Raw genomic sequence first — 12,257 nt, 5'->3', positions numbered from 1 at the left:
TCCAGAGGTCACAAACAGTTGTGTCCCTCCTTGGCCTACACATTCAGTTCCACATGCATCACTGGCATCATGGACATTGGAGTAATGACTCCAGGGTCCACTGCCCTCACAGACATACTTTTGAACATTCTTCTGGCACAAGGGATGAGACAACAACAAATAACCATAATACCCACCACAACAGACAAAGAAAACATGACCGAAGCGATGACCCCCTTCCACCGTCCGAACACTGAGGTCAGCCAGCCTTCTAACGGATTACCAACACCGGAGTGATCATGCATAGTTTCAGAAAGGCTCTTTAGGCCCTCCAGAGCCTTGGTTACCGACCCATCTGGAGCAGTATTGTTTGGAATAAAGGTGCAACACTGGTCGGCAAACATAGAACACACGCCCCCCTTTTCCGCTAACAACATGTCAAGGGCCATTCTATTCTGCACTCCCATTAACGAGGTCGGACCCACCTGCTCCGCTAACCCCTCCATGCCGTCTCTGGTCAGGTTAGAGAGCCTCAGTACATTGTAGTGAACATAATTAATCCTATCTACATTCTTGTGTTCTTAACCCTTTTGGATCAACCCCCGCTATTTCCACCCCCAGAACCAAATACATAGATTGTTTGCGATGCCAATTCCCCAATGATAAGGTTAACGTGTTTCCAGAGGGGCTAAAATCCCTCTGTAGTTTAAGCCCGTTTTCTGATCCTGATTCTAACGGTTCCCAATTTTGCCCAGTGTAACCCCTTACCTGGTCCCAATTACGGCACCAGCTGTCATAAGGACGATTTCCCCTCTCGCAGTGCGTACTCACTGAATAATCCCAACAGACCCACACATTGTATCCCCTCCAAGCACTGCCGACGTCCCTGCAATTAACAACATCACACAGATCAAACGTAAAGGAAGTTGTGGAGCCAATAACATAATCTAATTCTAAACCACCATATGTGCTGAGACACTCATCCTTTTTACCAGAGACCTCGCGCTTCACTCTTGCCCGCAGCTTTAAATCACTATAGATCACGCGTGATGTAATTGGTGTATCAAACAACGCCGGACTGGCATGGCCTCCGTGCTCAGACTGGTTTCCCGGGTCGGTCTGCAACACACAAATCAAAAAACAAATAGCCATGATTAGCAACATAGTTGACATCAAACTCATAATAATTTTGAACATTGTGATGGCTTTTGAAACTCTTCTTTCATCACCAGTGTCTAATTATTGTGATGGCATGGTGGTATGTGAATGTTATGGTGTAGTAAAAAGTTCAAAGCCCTTTATCAGAGCCTCTCTCTTGTTTTAGGTGTTCAGTGTGGTACCGCTCCTTTTCGTTGGCGCGGCGATCTCCTCCTTGGCTGCTCTTCTTTCTTCGACCTTCCGGGTAGACCACCGGTCGGTCCGTTGCACAGGTGTGAGGGATTATTCTGCCGCTCAATTTCACCTGCGTTGGGTTGAGATTGATCCTTCCCCACCAAGCCCTCGTGCGCGGCCGCGCACTGCGTCCAGTGATACCAGGCGTCGCCTTTCCCCTTCAGTTGGACCGCTGTCGCCGTCCTAGCCGATACCTCATATGGACCAGTCCAGCGGGGCTCCTTCCACTTTCGTTTGATGACTCTCAGCCACACTGTTTTCGCGTCCGGGACCTCTCCTTCTCCTGTGGGCCCTTTACAAGCCGCCTGTTTCGTGAAACTGGACACTAGCGCCTTTAGCTCGTTCCAGTAGTCTGCGTGGGACCGGTTCCCCTTTTTGTCCCGTTCAACCGAGCCCACCGTCCAAGGTGCCGGAAACTGTCTCCCGGTTTGCAGCTCGTATGGTGTAAAACCTGTGGATTGATTAACAGAACATCTTATGGTCATCAACGCAACCGGCCGGGCTGCGACCCAATTTAGCCCTGTTTGCGCGCAGATTTTTGCCAATATGTTTTTCAAATTTAGGTTCATTCTTTCTACTTTTCCCTGAGACTGAGGATGATAGACTCTTCCAAATTTATGCTGGACGCCCAACATTTTTTCTACTTTTTCCAAATCTTGATTTTTAAAATGGGTTCCATTATCTGATCTAATTCTTTTCGGGAACCCATGACGGGGAATGTAATGATTGATTAAACACTTAACGACAGTCTTAACATCCTCCTTTTTTGTAGCCCAGGCCTCTGGCCAGCCGGTCAGAGCGTCAACACACACTAACAAATATCTTACACCGCCCGGCCCGGAATCAATCATATCAGTGAAATCAATAACAATCTCCTCCCCCGGCCTCTCAGGGGGCCGAAACTTACCCACTTCCGGTTTTACTGCTGGCTTAGGATTGTGTGCCCCACAGATTAAGCACATCCTGACCTTCTCTCTTATCATTCCTCGCAGCTCAGGATACCACCAATGACACAAATTTCTTTCCATCTGGGCTCTCCCCACGTGGGCGAGTCCGTGGGCTTCATCCACCTTCTGTTCTGCCATTTTGGCTGTCAGCACGGGGCGCCCGTCTGGCCCCCTCCACAAATGTCCATCCTGCCAGGCTCCTTTGTTTTTCCACACCCCCTTTTCCTCTGGGGATGCCTCCTCCTGGGCCCGTTTAACTTCCTCAATCAGGTCAACAGGTATCTCTTCTTCTGATGTTACCTGTATCATTTGTCTCCGTCCTTTGTAGCCTGCGGCCTCCTTTGCGGCTTCGTCTGCTCTCTGGTTCCCTTTTTCCACCATGCTGGTTCCTTGGGAGTGAGCTTTGCATTTTATAATGCTCACCTCCTCTGGGTCAGCCAAGGCCTTTTCCAGTTCCTCCATTTCATGTTTGTGGGAAATAGGTGCATTGGTTGCTGTTCTGAATCCTGCTCTTTTCCACTGAGGCAGCTCCACATGCGCTGCTCCAAACGCATATGCCGAATCGGTGTAGATGTTCACTCTCCTGTTCTTGGCTAGTCTCAAAGCTCGAGCTAAGGCTATCACTATCATTTAAAAAAAAATGTGCTTCACTGTTAGCATGAATACTTACTTTAAGTGCATTTTTTTGTGAATTTAGAAAACGAAAACAAAACGTAAAATGCTGCAGTTGCTAAATGTTCACCTAGAGGCTCCAGCAGTGAACAGAACAGCTAATATACTGGTCAGTGAGTCAGATTTATCACCCAATGGCAACTGACAACACAACAGTGGGGCAGACTGTTGCTGTTACATTCTATAAACACATTATATATGTCATGAATCGGATTAATTTATTGTAACTGAAAGTGTGATTTTCCTTATTTTTAAGATTGCTTCCCTCCATTTTCCTGGTGGATGCAAACACACCCAGATTTTATAAATACTAATCGAAAAAAAACTGATGTTTCAGACTGCACTAAACAAACTTCTTCTACTCCTGGTTCTTTATGATGTCAGAATGATGTGTTAGCCTGAGACAAACTATATTAACCTCAGGCATTAAAGAGTGCTAAAGCCTGAATGAAATGAGGGCCTACACAAAGAATTTAGGATTAAAGGTGAATTAAATTGCTGGAAATGAGGAGAAAAGCTGCCTTTTTAGTTTTTGTAATAAAATTTGTAATATTTTATGGTATTTTAATAATCAAGTCTTAGAGGTCAACTGATGGAATTGCAAAGTAGTTTGTTTGTTTTTCAATTTTCAATTATATAAACAATATACAGAGGGTCATTTAGGAAAAACAAAGAAAAACATACAATATAAAATAAAGCTAAATATACTCTGATATCATTCCACCAGTTCACATATTAATGAGGAGTGGGAAGACATTCACACTCATGGAGACGGTGCTGTGATTAGATAAGTTATCAATTAAATTAAATTTCAGTGCTTTATACTGTAAGGTAAAGATACCACAACAATACAGAGAAAACCCCAACAATCAAGCGACAAGTAATAATACATATATTTCTAATTACACAGAAAATATACATGTAAATGCATTTTCATATTATCTTATGTTTAAAACCTCTCAATTTTATAGGCGCACTTCAAAGCTAAGCCAGGCCTTTGGCACGTAGTATCTGCTTAAACAGATACGACTCTTGCTGTGGGATCGTTGTCCAGAGCCCTGACAGCATTGCATCATAGATACGAATTTAATGATCTTAAATCTGCAAAATCTGCACAGGAGTGTAATCCTAAAATATCACACATACATAATACAATAAAGCAGGAATATAACCAGAGCTGAATGTGAACTGGTTCTCACTGCGTCTGCAGCTCTCTGGGTTTATTTGTCATCTCAGCAAAACCCAAACCAGAACCACTTTATGGAAATGGTTTTTGGCTCGGGGTGCTCTGGCTGCAGATGCAAACTGTCTTTATTCTGAATTATTATAAACCGAAACGCTTAGAGAGACATGCTTCGACATTAATTTTCTTTCTGCTGTGGGATGCTCTGCCTCATGCCTTTGATGCTGTTCCCTTTCAACGTAAAACAAGACATGAATTTAACATCGCCACTGTTTATCTCGGCTAAGGCTCGTGCAGCTTTCAAATGCAGAAAATTTCCTGCGGCCATGTTGCTCAGAACAATTTAACAGTTCAAAGTTGTTTTAATACATCTCTGTGTGGCTCTTCTCAAAGAACTTCCGAGCACTTTTTAAAGACTAACAGTAGAATTAACATCAAACACCTCTGTGTTGCTCCATCTTTGAGGTTCCACGGCACTTGAAAGCAACTGTTTACCATCTTTTTTTATCAGTCATCTTTGAAGAAGCTGTGGAGATTTCTGCGTACTGTACAAGCATGCGGTGTTTGGTTTGGTGGTGTTGTCTGTGATACATCGCACTGCCTGGGGTCACACTGATCTCTGTTTGTTCGCTCTTTTATTTTTTTCCTTTCCGGCTATTCATCAGTTCTCCCGGACTCATTGGTGAGTTTACACCACGGGGAGTAAAGCGATTCACCTCTGAGGGGGTGAAGATTTCCTCCCAGCTCAAACAGAAGCAACGCACGCTTTCATCTCTGCAAAATGTCTGCTGAAATATTAAAGGCGCTTTGAATGTGTTGTTTCCAATAAATAAGTCATCGCTTAATTTGGAGACACAAGTTTGAGAGGTGGAAACAACAACTACTCAAAAACACTGCATTTAAACACGTTTAGTGAAATGTGTTCAGCGAGTTGATCAGCAAACCAGTGATGAAGAATATTGAGGAATTATTACTATTTGTGCTCTTTGACCCTTATGCACCCTGTTGCAATATATTGGTAAAGTGGACATGAAACACTACATGTATTAAAAGCTCATTTACACCACGGAGCCCTGATCTTAAAACTCTCACAGATTTAACACCGTGTGTGGATTGGGTCATTTGTGTTTTTATTCGTTTTTAGAGCATGTGCAGAGCTGTGTCGTACATCATGGGACATCGCTGGGTTGGTTGGTTGGTCACTGCTATTAGACTTAGAATGGTTTCTGTTAGCTAACTAGTGACAAAACTGATAACTCCGTGAAAAATAAAATAATAACACCAAGGATATACTGCCCACTTTTACCATTGGCTAACTGCACTGAAATAGGAAAGTCCACCAGTTAGCCGTAATGCTGGGGTTTGTGGAGCACTTTGTAAATGAGGACAGTATGGAGGAGAACCTGTTTGAGTCAGGTGACCTGGTGGTTCACTAGACTGACAAGCTGGAGTGCTACAATCTCCGGTCAGGTGGACAGACTGAGGGGCACAATCAGCTGACAGAGCAGATGTCCACAAGACGCAATCAACACTATTTTATATACCAGTTATATCAGGGTTAAGACTCTTTTCCCAAGTACACGCACTTTATAACATAACTTTGTACTGCATGTGCATCACTACACACACATAACTGAGTTTCTCACCAGATCAGGAGTCCTAACAGAGAGTGTTAAATCCCCAACTTGTTTTTAGAGCAGGGCTCCATGGTTTAAATTAGCCTTAATATTTGTACAGTGTAGCGTTTCATTTCCATTTTAAGTATACTTAGTAACATGTAATTATTAACCAGTTAGTACATATCATTAACCACCCTTTGTTTCTTAACAGTAAACTGCTTTATTAATTAAGTGGAAACATGGTTCAAAGAATATGGCCAGAAACTATGTGTCAGCTTACAATCCAAACCCACACTGTCTGTAAGCTCACTGCATACCTGACTACTAGCTCAGACAGGAGCTAATGATAATAATAATAGTCATGATAATAATAATAATAATAATCTGACCCTGTTCTAAGATCTACCATACACAGTAAAAAACGCGGACGTAGTTTGTAGATTGGACAAATAAAGCCAATGTCAAAATACCTTAATCCTTAATTCTTCAGTCTATAGCTGTCTGCAGAGCTATAGCTGCAAAAGTACTTCTGGTCTTATGGAGTCTATGACAAAAGTCTTGCTTTGGACCTCTGCAAGCAGTTTGCATTCATTGTCTCAGTTCATTGTCTTAGTTACCAATTTTGGGTCACAGTGGATAAAAAATAAAATCTATTTTGTAAAACTTTGTCATGACAAAAAGGCATATTTTCTGCTTACTCATTGGTTAGTCAATGAGCAAATGGTTGCACAGTCAGATCATACCCCTCCCATAAAATCTGTTTTTTGCAATCAAGATGAAAACGATAGAAATGATAATCTCTTGAAAACGGGAGCAACTTGCATCTTTTATATAGTCTATGAGTCCTGTCCATTATTTTGCACAAATTTGTTTCTTGGAGAGCAGCAATAAAACCCCAGCGCAGAACAGCACGATGCAAAAATCATTGACAAATGACAAAACAGTGACTCAGTCAGACACAGCATGAGAGGGTGGAGGTGGGTTGCAATGTGGCTTGCAGATGCAACAGCAGCTTTGTGATGTTAGCTGATCTATAGGGATTACTGTGAAATTGATGCTAATCTTCAGTAATACACAGCACTACAGCAAACCTTGCAATCGCAAAGACTTCTTCATCATCCATCCACTTTCTTCCACTTACCACAGGGCGCATCCTGGACAGGTTGTCGGTTTGTCACAGGCCTAACACAGAGAGACAGACGACCACTCACTCCTACGTTCACACCTACGCCCAATTTAGAGTCAACCCAGGCATGTTTTTGGACTGTGGGAGGAAGCCAGAGTGCCCGAGCATGCAAGCTTCGCCCAGGAGATTCCTTCTTGCTGTGAGCGAAGAGTCCCAACCGCCATATCACCCCGTTGCCATCAACATCATCAAAGCTAAAACCTGCTGAGCTTCTATAGCATTCACTGGATAATACCAGCTGCATTAATGATAAATGATGAGAAAGCTGCTTCAGTGGTTATCTACGATCTTTTCAAACCATTTCGGGGATGACTTGTGGCCTGTTGTGTGTTATATTTCAATCCGGAAGGGAGATTAGACTGAAAAAAACTGCAAGGTCACAAGATTAGTAGGTTAACCTGTCAACAAAAAAACCCAACTTTTTTTGAGACCCGGCATGAAGCAAATACATAATTCAGAGAGTTCCAAGGCATCTCTAAACTTCTGACTGTCAGTGTTAAACATGACAGATTCTTTATATAATCTAATTTCTGAGGGCATGCATGCGTATTAATAAAATATCATGGGGTGGTTTCCTATGAGGCTTTGGGTTAAAAAGTTAACAACCTGAAATTATTTTTATTCATCTTTAAAGACACACGCTGCAGATTATCTCAGAGGAACCGGACAGATTCAGAAATTCTTGCCTCCTGGTCACTTTGTGCTCCACAGAAGAAAAACAAGTCCTTAATATAACACTGTGATAATCACAGGCTCCCCAGCAGCTGAGTGACAGAAAGCAACAGAGGTTGCAGGTACGAGTCCACCTGGACATTTTCTATGTCGATCACCTGTCAATCAAAGGGATGCCATGTTCCACTGGACTGTCTGCTGCAACCGTCGGATGGTGCCGAGGGCAGCGCTGCTCATAGCTGCTGCTGTTGATGCCGGGTGAGTCTTGGAAACACTTTGTGGGAGTAACACTCTATTAATTTAAAAAGTTGAAATATATTTAACCTCTGCTGCTCTGTGCCCCGAGTGCGAAGCCATCTGGAGCTGCGATTGATTTAGAAATGATATTAAAGAGAAGTCTGAGACTTTCCCCATAGGCACGTGACCCAAAGCAGCGCTGCAGACGGAGAGTCACGGCTGTCATCGTATCAAAGGGAATCTTTATCTCACCCAGCTCCAGAAAACTCCATCACAGCCGCCTTTTTCTCCCACTACAATAAATGTTCAAGAGTCTGAGTTTCTAACTGATCACACGACACGCCTGATTTGAGTCTGTTTAGTTGCATCACTTCAAGCAGCGCTTCAGTATCAGAATAAACACAGTCTGAAAAGAGAGCTGCTGCGTCTGATCTGGTCTGAGTACAAGTCAGTTATGGTCGCAGTGCAAACAACGTTCAAACACAAATGATGTGTGTGTGTGTGCTCAGCTGGTTGGAGCTTCATGATAGTCTTAGTGTCATAAGTAAAATGCATACCTATTTTGCAACTGATGCTCAGATGATAAGAAGTTCTCAGGAATGCTCTCTCTGGGAGCGTGTACCTAAAAGTGATCCCACATGCTATACATTATGTTTTGTCAAGTATGGTACAGTCACAGTGGAGGAAACAGGGGTCAGAGTCCGCAGCAGGACCAACATTATTGAATCTGTGTGTAATTGTCAAGGGTAGACATTTGTTCAAACACAAGTAAGAGAAATGAGACAACTGCAGACCGACTCAGAGTGTAATTAGAAAACGTGCGCACGGGTGAATGTCTCTGAGAAGACAAAACACACCGAGCACAGGCTCGCTTGCTTTATTTATAAGGCAAAAATGGGTTACATAGTACTTCCTCTTTTAACTGTCAGGGAAGAGGTTAAACATTAAATCAACTTATCTGATCTTTCACACACTGGGATAAGAATACAGAAGTATATCATGCTTTATCTGACATCACAGACACTGAAGGAAAAGAATGCATCATTATATCATGCTGTCAAACATCTCAGACACTGAGGTAAGGAATGCATCAGTTTTCCTTTAACAATAGACTTGGTTAGGTGATTCTTCAACAATAGGCTTGTTTATGTGAAAATATATGAACACACAAAATATAAGGCATACTTGATTATATTGTATTATAGAGATTTGGTTATAATGTATAATGCAGAAAATCTCTAACAGTAATGAATTTGCGATCGCATTGCTTTTGATATGGTTGCTTCAGAGATGTGGAAACATGTGCTGTCTCCAAAGCAACTTAGTGTTTCAGGGAGTGATAAAACAGCAATAAGATGTCAGTCTGCTATTAGTTTGTGACTCAACGGATCAAGTGGGCAATTATACACAGTCTGTTTGTGGGAATATATCGCGATTAACTTAATTTGTTGTTGTCTGTCTTCCTAGGTATTTATATTAACTGGTTATATTTACAGAATCTGAATAGAAAACAGAAACAGAAATTCCTCGGCAGGTGGAGGTTTAACTGCAAAATGACCATTTGGCAACCAGATGAGTAAATGTCCACTGTAAAGAGATACATCACACTGTTGCTGTCATTGGCACAGACTGGCTCAGATTGCAGTCTAACTTAGTTTCTATAACCAACAGCAGGTTTTTGCAAACCTTTGCCAGCCTGTCTGAGAGACTCTGAGTTGGAGCACCAATGCCTCTAACTTAAAAGCATGTGCAGTCACTTTGTAATGGACTGTGGTCAGCTAGAGATCATCAGAAATACGCTCAATTGGTCACCAAAAGTGAAAAAAAAATCACTGCATTCACCGAAACCCAAGGTCATGGTCGCAGGAAGTCTGCTGTCCTATTTTTACTCTGATGTAAGTGAGCCATTAGCTGGGATCATGCCTGTGAAGGACTAGGTATTGTTTCTTTGGGCTTTTCTTAGTGTACTGAATTCTCTCTACAAATACAAAAGTCGGTTATTTCGACTGACTGATATGCCGGCACAGCTGTCTCGATGGACATCTCAACTGTTTTGTGCAGTTGGTGCACATTTATTGAAATTATCTGACAAAGAAAATAAAGTCTGCGGTGAGGTACAGATGACAGAGCAGTGGTTTCGGTGAGCAAAATTGTCGCATTTTATCAGTCTTTTACTTTGCACTAAAGAGCACGCCTGTCTGTGCCTCTGCACCCAAAAGCTTGCTAATGAAGCTTTATAACCAAGCTGCTAAATTTAGACGATCCCACCATCCAAATATGTCAATGTTGTTGAATGTTGGGAGAAAGCTTCTGAATCGCTGCACCTTCTGTTTTTAAACATAGACCACCACGGGAGGCTGTCGTGCAGAACGTAGTTATTGCAAAGACAATATTAACCCATCTGTAGATCAGACTGTTACAGAAAACAGGGGCTTTGAATTGGAGTAAAATAATATTCATTGGGATTTTTTTTTCCAGGTTGTTCTTTGAGTATAAGTGGCATACAAATTAGTTTATTAAGTTGAATTTTGTGTGACCTTGACTGTTGCCGAGCTTCTCTAAGCGATCCCGCAGTCATTTATGTTGTTAATTATGTTTCCAACCCACAAATATTTTTCTTTTTCAGGTAATTTATCCATAATCCTCTGTTTGCATCCCAATGGGTCAAGGAGCTTTGAGGCGCTGTTATGTGTGATTGTATCTCCATCAGGGTCACCTTGCACTTGCATAAAAACAGGGTTTAATTGTTCTCTTCCACCAGTCTCCCATCATCTTTCTTTTTGTTTTCTTCCAAGGGATGTTGAGTGGAAGGTTGATGAGAATAATCTACATGCCGGAGAGAGAAAGAGAGAGAGAGAGAGAGAGACAAGAAAAGAAGGAAAGACGGCGCAGCAAAACTTTGAGATGGGAGGTGATGATGCAAGTCAGAGGCAAGATGCCTAATACCCCCGGCTAACGATCCAGCAACTGGAATGCAAACCCTCGGTGAGTTCAGGTGGGGAGGTTCAGTTGGGGGAAGGGAGGAGAATTCTTCCCTTTCTTTTTTAGCAGGGACGTCAGGGTGTCACTCTGCTCCGAGGCCTTTGGTGCCATTGTCACTTCCTCTTCCTGCAGAAATAGCTCAGTGGCAGCAAGCGATGATCAAGGAGGGAGATTTAACATTCAGACAATGACTCTACTCTGAAAAGAGGAGTTTCATCAAAATAAGGAAAAAAATACAGCGACAATAGCTTCTAATTTTTACACACTTTGTTACCTAGCTACGGTATGAAAAATGATTTGATACCAAACTGCTACAAAAATGCAGTCATTGAAGGTTAACAGGATGTAAAAGGAATTAATTAAAGAACCACAAATGAACACTGTTATGTAGGTTTAAGGAGCAGGTCGTGCAGGACCGAACCTTTACCCCAATAAACTACTCTATTTGACAGTCTCATCAGAGTCACTTAAACACATGCATCAAAGAAAGGAGTCAACAACAGTTATGATACCAGGAGATGGCTTCAAAGCAGTGACGAAGATGCTGGATCCCGATGCTAAACAAAGTGTGGTCTGACCTTCACCTACACTTCAAGCACAGGAGAAATAAGGTCAGCTCAACACACACAGCTGCCCTCAAACAAACGGAAAAACTGAAACAGAGATTGTTTGCAGATCTGACCTCATAATTTGAAACTTTGAGTATCCATCAACTCATGCACTTTCCCCAAAAGACGCTCTCTACAGTCACCCAGCATCTGAACAATTACACAATCGCCTTTATTTGCTTATATTTTTATTGATGATGCTAACATTCTCGCTGACGTCTCTCAGTGAATCCTGTGTTTTATGTTTACATTCAGAACCTATGACACGGTTTGTACAGTATTGTAATATATTGGTTTAACTCAGTGACCTGCATCCAGATTAATCACACAGTGTAAAGTGTCTGCGGTCACTGCTTAATGGTTTAGAAAATATCCAAAAACATAATCCTCCTCATACTCAGCTTCATCGGGCATGGCTTCTTTTTTTTTTCTGCCATTTTCTGTTTCTGTCATCAGAACCCTCCAGTATCAAAGGCAGTGCCGCTGCACTGTGAACCTCCCACAGAGCGCTGCGCCATCGTGTTACTCTGACAGGAAGGCAACGTAAACAGACGTCTTCATCATTCGCTGTGCATAAATTCAGATGAGCCTTCACCAGAAGTCTCAGAGGCTAGGCTTTTTATTAGTTTACAGTCCGGATTGGATCAGGTGATAATCATGAATGATTAAATGTGTGTTGTGTAAATTCAGCTTTTTGGATGAAAAACATCACAGCAAAAAGGAGACACCAAAAATAATAATAATAAAAAGAATCTGCCAACATCCAACAAAGTTCTAAAA

This window comes from Copadichromis virginalis, linkage group LG2 (assembly GCF_057382275.1).
Source record: "Copadichromis virginalis isolate Kocher_CV1m ecotype Utaka linkage group LG2, C_Virginalis_male_GT1.1, whole genome shotgun sequence".
Classification (NCBI taxonomy): domain Eukaryota; kingdom Metazoa; phylum Chordata; class Actinopteri; order Cichliformes; family Cichlidae; genus Copadichromis; species Copadichromis virginalis.
This window is presented reverse-complemented; position numbering follows the sequence as displayed.